Raw genomic sequence first — 9,673 nt, 5'->3', positions numbered from 1 at the left:
TGACAGTAATTTTCATAAATTTAACAATGTTTTTACTCCAAGCACAGCTGATGTATCATTGTTTGAACAAATTTAAACATCCCATGGTATATGGTATAAAGCCATTGATCTGGAAAATGATGTTTTCTTTCATAATTGTCCATAAGGCTCAGGAGAAGTAGTTTTCATTATGCTGTCAAAGCCAGTAATACCTACTAATGACCTTACCATATTTACATTTGTTAAATATTAACAAATTTCCTTCTGGAAAAGCCATGCCAGTTTGCATTTCTACCAATAACACATGAGAATGCCTGTTTCCCCACAACCTCATCACCAGGATTTGTTACATTTTAAATTTTTATCAGTTTTTGGTAAGCAAGATATGAGATCACAGCATTATTTTGATTTGTATAGCTCTGATGATAAAGGGTTGGCAATATTCTTCAATATGTGCAGAGTATATGTATTATATATGTATATGGCAGTGGGTTATCCATGTATTTTTCACATATTTCTATTGATTGTGTACCTTTTCCTTCCAAAGTTTAAGTGTCTTATACATTTGGGATATTAACTCTTTGTGGTATATCTATTATTTATATTACAATTTTTTATTAGTTCATAAGCTTGCTTTTAACTTTAAAAGAGTGTTTTTGTCATATATATGTAAATATTTACATACACATATATACATACATAAGTGTTTGTGTGTATATATATGTGTATATGTGTGTGTGTGTGTGTGTGTGTGTGTGTGTGTATATATATATATTCTCAAAATGTTCTATATTTTGCTTTTATTCACATTTAGGAAATTTTCCTTACACTGAAGTTAAAAAGGAATTCAGTCGTATATTTTTTCTAGTATTCTGACTTTTTTATATTTTCATTATTAATTTTTTACTTTACATGCCTACTCTAGCTATATAATAAATATTTCATTTATTATATAGTATATAATAAATAGTTCATTGTTTTTTATGTTTAGGAATTTGAATCTAATTTTATCTTTTTTTCAAGTGGCTACTCAGTTATTCTAACACAATTTACTTAAAAATTAATTTTAATCTTTGCCTCAGTGATTTGAGAGCACACCTTACTCATATTTTAAAATTTTAAATGTGTATGTGTATACTTCTGAAATTTCTATTCTAGTCCATCAGTCAGCTTTTCACTGCTGTGAGCAAAATATCTGACAAAAACAATTTTGTAGGAGGAAAAATTTGTTTAGAGCTCATGTTTTTAGAAGTCTCAGTACATAGATAGCCAACTTCATTCTTCAGGGCCTGAGGTGAGGCAAAACATTGTGGTGGAAGACTGTGGTGGAGGAAAGCAGCTCAGGACATGACAATCAAGAAGAAGAAAGTCACTACACTTGGCTCACCAGGTACAAAATATACACTCCAAAGCTATATCCTGGAGACCCACCTCCTCCAGCCACATGCTACCTGCCTACAGTGATCACCTACTTAATCCCTATGAGGGGATTAATTCACTGTGTATATAGCAGCTCTCATTACCCAATTATTTCACCTCTAAATTTTCTTGCATTGTCTCACACATGAGCTGTTGAAGAACACTTAATATCCAAACCATAACAGTCTATTTATTTATTCATGCAACATCACGAAGTTGCTTTAATCATACAGATGTCATATTTTGTTTAAGTGTCTTATAACATTTATTTTCAGTGTTTTAATTTTGCAGGTTTGTTTTCCCATATGAATATTATATTCAACTTGTTTAGCACTATAAAATGTCTTGTAATTTTACTATGATTATATTGAGTTTATAATTTATGAGGACAGTAAACTTCTAACAATTATCTTATTCAAGACTGAAACATGTTGCTGGGCCCAGTGGCACATGCCTGTAATCCCCGTGGCTCGGGAGGTTGAGATAGGAGGATCATGAGTTCAAAGCCACCCTCAGCAATGGTGAGGTCCTAAGCAACTCAGTGAGTCCCTATCTCCAAATAAAATAAAATACAAAATAGGGCTGGGGGTGAGGCTTAGTGGTTGAGTGCCTCTGAGTTCAATTCCCAGTACCAAAAAAAAAAAAAAATGAAGCATGTCTCTCCATGTGTTTCAGTCTATCTATCTTTCAGAAGAGTTTTAAAATGTTCCTCCTGTAAGTTTGCATATTTCTTGTTAAAATTATTCCTAAGGAGTTTAGTCTTTCACTTACTCCTGCAAATAAGATTTTCTCTATCACTATTTTCAATTTATTATTCCTGTGTGTGTAGATTATTTGTGTGTTAACTTTTTCTTATGATTTTATTAAATTTATTTATATATTGTTTAAGTTACTTTAAGTTTAATCATAGATTATCTGGGAATTTCTTGGCATTCTATCATCTATACATAGAGGTAATTTTATATCTTCTTTACTTATTCTTATGAGTCTAATTGGTTTATTTTTGTCCAAATGCATCCCTTTCTAATCCAAATTTAAATAGAAGTTAATGAAATGTGATTCCTCACCTTGCTCCTCATCTTAATGGAAATACTTTTAATGTTTGCTTTTTAAATAAGAAAAAAAAGACTATAAATCAACATTCCTCATAAATATCAACACAATATACTATATATAATTATATATATATGTGTATATAATAAATAGTATTTTATCATTGTCCCTGCTTATTCCCATTATTAGCTTTCCTCTTCTTGCCAACTTATATCCTGCATATAAACTATATATGTATTATACATATATATACATATAATATTTTATATATACATATAATATTATATATATATATATATATATATATATATATATACAGCTATGAAACATAAAAATATATGGAATCTGTCAAATCCATTTTGAAATACAAATAATGTTATATCTTTTCTTTAGATTTATTAATATAGTATAATTGTTAATGATTTGCCTAATATTAGAATGATCTTGCATTTCTGGAATACATATCAATTAATCATTCTGTATTTCTTCCCATCCCCTCAGCCCTTCTCTTCTCCTCACTTCCCTCTGCCTAATCCAAAGTTTCTTCATTCTTCCCTACCCACCCCCATTATGAATCAGCATCCACTTATCAATATTTGGCTTTGAGTTTTGGGGGATTGGCTTATTTCACATAGCATGATATTCTCTAGTTACATCCATTTACCTGCAAATGCCATAATTTTACTTTTCTCTAAGGCTGAGTAATAGTCCATTGTATATATGTACCACATTTTCTTTATTCATTTATCTGTTGAAGAGCATCTAGGTTGATTCCACCTTAATTTAACTGTTGTGAATTGAGCTGCTATAAACATTGATGTGGCTGTATCACTGGAGTATGCTGATTTTAAGTTCTTTGGGTATAAACCAATGAGTGGGATAGCTGGGTCAAATGGTGGTTCCATTCCATGTTTTCTGAGGAATCTTCATACAGCTTTCCTTATTGGCTGCACCAATTTGTAGTGCCATCAGCAATGTATAAGTGTACCTTTTTTTCCACATTCTCATCAATACTTATTACTGCTTGTATTCTTGATAATTGTCATTCTGATTGGAGATGAAGTCTTAGAGAAGTTTTGATTTTCATCTCTCTAACTGCTAGAACATTTATTCATATATTTGTTGATCAATTGGATTTCTTCTTCTGTGAAGTAGGTGTTCAGTTCCTTAGCCCATTTATTGATTGGGTTATTTGGGTTTTTTGTTGTTGTTGTTAAGTTTTTTGAGTTCTTTACATATCCTGGAAATTAGTGCTCTATCTGAGGTATGTGTGGTAAAGATTTTCTTTAATTCTGCAGGCTCTCTCTTCACACTCTTGATTGTTTCCTTTGCTATAAAGAAGCTTTTTAGTTTGATTCCATCCCATTTATTAATTCTTAGTTTTACTTCTTACACTTTAGGAGTCTTGTTAAGGAAGTCAAATCTTAAGCCGACATGATGAAGATTTGGCCTTACTTTTTCTTCTATTCGGCTCAGGGTCTCTGTTCTAGTGCTTAAGTCTTTGATCCACTTTGAGTTGATTTTTGTGCCGGGTGAGAAATAGAGGTTTAATTTCCAGTTTTACCAGGATCATTTTTTGAAGAAGCTATCTTTTCTCCAATATATGTTTTTGGAGCATTTGTCTAGCATGAGACAATTATATTTATGTGGGTTTGTCTCTGTGTTGTCTATTTTGTACCATTGGACTTTATGTCTATTTTGGTGCCAGTATCTTTTTTTGATGATCTTAATGAGTGATGTTACTTTGTAGTATTCTTTGTTTTTATTCCATCTGGTTTGTGTAGTATTATATTTACTTCTAAAAATAATTGAGGAAGATTTTTTTCTTCTTAATGCTTTGGAATAATTTATTGAGATTTGCATTACTTTCAGGATTTACAAAAAATTCACCTATGAAATTTATACACAATGGAATATTACTCAGCACTAAAAAATAATAAGATCATGGAATTTGCAGGGAAATGGATGACATTAGAGAATATTATGCTAAGTGAAGTTAGCCAATCCCCAAAAAACAAATGCTGAATGTTTTCTCTGATATAAGGGGGTTGACTCAAAGTGGGGTAGGGAGGGAGAGCATTGGTGGAAAATTACCTCTAGATAGGGAATAGGGGTGGGAGGGAAAGGGAGGGAGAAGGGGATTAGCATGGATAGAGGAAGGAGATGGTCATTACTACACAAAATTTATGTATGAAGATGTGAACTTGGTGTCAACGTACCTTATATACAAACAGAGATTTGATAAATTGTGGTATAAAGGTGTATTAATAATTGTAATGCAAAAAATATGAATGTAATGAATTCCTCTATTGTGATGTATGTAAGAAACAATAAAAAATACTATTTCATTATGCTTTATACATTTTGAAATTTTTCACTGAACAGGATAATTATTATATTTAAATAATATTCCTCAAACAAATTTAATACAATCAAAGTTCTTAATTCTGTAACACAAAATAAAATCCATGATTGGTGCTGGCTATAAATAAATAAATAAATAAATAAATAAATAAATAAAAATAGCTTATTTGCTTTCTTGAATGGTATGAATCTAAAATTATGTAGATAAAAGTAAGCCCTATTTTTATTGTAATAACTAGTATACTTTGGTCTACTTTGAATATGGTCAACTAATTTTGTGCTATAAAATCTATTCAAAGACATCATATTTTATGTTTTATGTTTATCTTAAAACAATATCTTATACACTGTGATTGATTCAAGCTAATGTGGATACAATCTCCTTTTAATCACTTGACTATTGTGATTGTTACTCTTGAGATTATTGTTACTCTACTTTTTCAGGACAGAAGGCAAGTTCTTATATGATCAGTTATATCAGCAATTTTCACGTGCAGTTCCTCTTCCAGTAAGGAGATACTGACAATGAAGTTTGTCTTTTTCTTCATTTATTTAACATATTATCTCCTTAAACATTCCTTTAATATTTTGGAATATGTATGGTACTCTCGTATAATTTCCAATACTGATGTAGATTTCCTTGTATATTATTCTGTCATCATCTCCAACTACTGAACTACTGAAAATGCCTTTCCTATGGTCACCATCTCACAAGGAAGTTTCAAAAAACATTATATTTTTATCTTAATAGTGTTTATTAATTATATATACTGGAATACTATGTTTCAAAGATGTGCAACTATGCTTTAGAAATATAAGTAATTCAACTAAGTCTACACACATTTTAGAAGGCAAAATTGACATTATAATCCAAGTATTCTTACCTTTTTATATCTTTATTTCATTTTTATATAGTCCTGAGTTTTGAATCCTGTACCTCACATGTGCTAGGTGAGCGCTCTACCACTCAGCCACAAACCCAGCCCCAGTATTGTTTTCATTTGGTGTTTTTTTTTTCCTTTATGTATCATCATTCACTTTCTTAAACAATTCTTTCAAGCAGTTTGAAAAGCAGAATAGGATGACTCCTTGGAGTCATTTATTTGAGTAGTTTGGAAATTATATGAAATTATATTCTGATATTTTGTATTCTTACATGAAGATTAATTTCTACATATTAACCAAAAGCAATATAATCACAGTTTAATTACCATGTATGAAGCAAATCATAATTCTCTAAATTATTACTCTCCTTTTAAAGTCATATTTCCCAATTAGATATTAGCTGTGGAAGTTAATTGGTATTTGCTTCTTTCAACTTGTTTTAGACAATTAATGCCTTACCAACTTTAAAAAATGCATTATTGAATTATAGTTATTATATATATATATATATATATATATATATATATATATATATATATGGGTTCATTTTGTCATAGTTCTATATGCATGGGATATAATTTGCTCCAATTTGCTCCCCAGTGCTTCCTCTTTCCCTCTCCCTCCCCCTGTTCCCTTTCCTCTACTGTACTGGTTTTCCTTCTTTTCATTCATAGTGTTTTGTTAAATTAGTGATTTATAGATATGCATAAAGGTGAAATTCACTGTGATATTCATATATATATATATATATATATATATATATATATATATGATAGTTTGGTAAATTTCATTGTACTGTGCCTCCCTTTTTCTGTCCCTTTTCCCTCAGCTTTTATTCCCTTCTTCTACTCTACTGATCTTCCTTCTGTTGTCATGATATTCCCCCACTCTTTGATCAAATCTAATTTGATGACTACACAGGACTTAATGACAAAACATTTTCTGATAGACATGTACTTGAACAAGTTAGTATGATCAGCATAAGACAATTCAAAAAAATTGACAGCAAGATGATGTACAGCAGAATGAATTATGAAGAACAAAAGCAAAACAAAAAACTGAGTTTTATACTCCAGTGCCACAGTCTGGCTGCAGCAAAATAACCGGGGGGGGGGGGGGTGGGGACAACTGGTGTACGTTGATACAGCAGGAGTGGAAGCCGTTTATTGTAGGACAGGAGGGGTATATATATACATTCCACACAGCTTATCTTAATTAACATAAACTAGATACAGCAGTCAACCAATAAGAAATCTCCACACTTAATGGCTCACTGGTGCCACTTCACAAACCACTCCCTCTGCAAAATGCCAGGCGCCATCCAGACTTGTTTACAGACTCTAACACTCCAGTAATATAGCTTTCTTTCAAAAGTGAAAATTGGTTTCTGCACTAAAATTTGTATTTTCTATGAGTAAATGTTTTCTTGTGTATTTTATGCATGTGACCCATTTTTATATTCCTCATGCCAAGATTTAAAAGGGATTCATATTTCAATTAACATTTCATTAATAATACATTTATATTATGGATTTTAATATTTATCCAACTTTTAAATATAGTATTTGAATACTTGAGTTTTCTAAAAGTACTTATTAATAACTGAGTATTTTAATCTTTTACTTTTGTACTTTGTGTCTAGACTGAAAATATTTGCCTCTAATGTGTGTTGACTTGATAGTAGCCTAATTTTCATTTGTCTCTATTTTCATGATACTGACATCAGTACATACCTCCTACAGAATGATCTTAAACCTTTCACAGGGTATCTTTATATAATCAACAATTCTGTTTTAAAAGTGTGACTGTACCCACTCTTCTAAGAGTGCCCCCTCCCCACAAATAAATAGACAAAGGGAGTTCTCAAAGCAAAACTTATTTCTCTATCAGTGCATTAGTTCATTTTATGTTGATTCAACAAACTATTGGAGGCTGGATAACTTAGAAGAAAACAGATTACTAAAATACATGCATTATTTAGTGCATAGTACCAGCATCTGGTTGACACTTCTTGAGAGCCTCATGGTGGATGGCATTTTATGAAGGGAATAGGTATGAGAGTGGCAAGCAGGCATGTGCAGAAGAGGCAAAACACTTAGAGAAACCATGCTTTAGGTAACTTGATCTCATAGTAACTAATCTAATCCTGAAAGACTCAATTCACTTGTTCAAGCCTAATCCAGTCCCTTAAGAAGGTTGAGCCATCATAAATTGGTTATCTTTTGAATGCCCCACTATCTCTCAGCACAGTCACACTGGGAAGCAAATTGCAACAAGTTTTGGTGGGGATAAAACATGTCCAAACCACAACAAGCAACCACCTTATATATGAGATCATTTTTAAAAACATTTCACCAGGCTGGGGTTGTAACTCAGCTATAGAGTGCTCGCCTAGCACATGTGAGGCAATGGGTTCCATCCTCAGCATGACATAAAAATAAATAAATAAAATAAAGGGTTTCTTTGTTTCCAACTACAACTACAAACATTTAGGGAAAAAAAAAACATTTAGCACTGATATTGAGTTTAGAATACCATGAGTCATAATATTGAAAACAAATGTTTAGGACTCAAAATGAATTTCAATACATGCATTGTTGTTGTTTAAGTAATAAGTAACTAAAATTTCATGTTTAGAAATTCAATCAGCCTTTCTGTTCACAGTCTTCTTAATGTTGTAAATCTGATTTTTAAAACTACTAAAATTTTTTAACCAAGCGATAGATGATGGTGGTAGCAGTAGTGATGTTGAGAAAGGATGAGAATGTACATAAAGTTGAAATTAGAGTCAAGAGGATTTTCTGTTAGTTTGGACTTGTGGTGGGAGTTTCTCATCTTATGTGGCATATGTATGCTCATCTGTTAAATAGGAATAAAATCTATAAGAGTGTCTTTGCCTTAGGGAGATTGCTATGATTAAGAGAGCTGGTATATGTAAAATGTTTGGTATAATGCATGTATTTTAGTAATCAATTCAACTTATTTGTATTTTAAGAGACTTTAAGAAGGAAGCCTGTAGAAGCTTCATCAAATCCAGTTCAGTTAGCTAGCCATCAAAAGAACCAAGATTTATTTTGACTTTATAACTATGATGCAGGGAAAAGAAAAAAATTAACTTTTTTCTTACAATATCTTTACTTTTGCTTTATGGGTAAAGCTTCTTTCATACTAAAAATAAAAGGATGCAATTTTACAAGGGGGCATTAGATTTTAATATTTATTTTTTTAGTTGTAGTTGGACACAATACCTTTATTTTATTTATTTTTTATGTGCTGCTGAAGATCGAACCCAGGGCCTCCCATGTGCTAGGAGAGTGCTCTATCGCTGAGCCACAATCCCAGCCTAATGGTGGCATTTTTTAAGCCAAGGTCATTTCTTTGTCTTTGTGTTACTGGCCTAAAGAGTGAAATTTTAGAAATATGGCTCATTTTAAAAGAGATTTTTGTTTTCTGTACTTAAGTGGCAGAACCCCACTAACAAGCATCCCTCCCTGATTCCATTTAAAGGAACTTGGAAAGCTAATAGAAGTGTCTGCATCAGTACTATTCATAAAAATAAGGTACTTTCTATGCATGATATGTACTTTTATATGCTTATTGCTACCCATCACTACTAATAAAGTATTGTAGTTACATGTAAACAGCCACATCTTTCCTAGTACTTCAGCCTCATTCATTTAGCGACATTGGAAAGTTTCATAATGGTCTGTCATATCACTTTTTCTTGCATGTATGTTCTTGTTTAAAAGTCCCTGAAGTCCCATAAAGGCTATATTTTCTCAATGTAATGCTTCATGGATACATAAAATTTAAAAATTCAGTCCTTGGAAATTGTCTGTGATTTCATTGCACCATTCTTATTGATGCCTTCATTAAAAACATATTCTATGCAACTTATTTGACTTATAATAATATCCAACCTAGATTGTTCCACAAGAAATTACTGAGTCTCTCAGTCTGTAGACCCTAAATC

The sequence above is a fragment of the Spermophilus citellus genome (genome assembly GCF_964194105.1).
Source record: "Spermophilus citellus genome assembly, chromosome: X".
In the NCBI taxonomy this organism is placed as follows: Eukaryota; Metazoa; Chordata; class Mammalia; order Rodentia; family Sciuridae; genus Spermophilus; species Spermophilus citellus.
The sequence above is the reverse complement of the archived record's forward strand: the minus strand, read 5'-3'. Positions refer to the sequence as shown.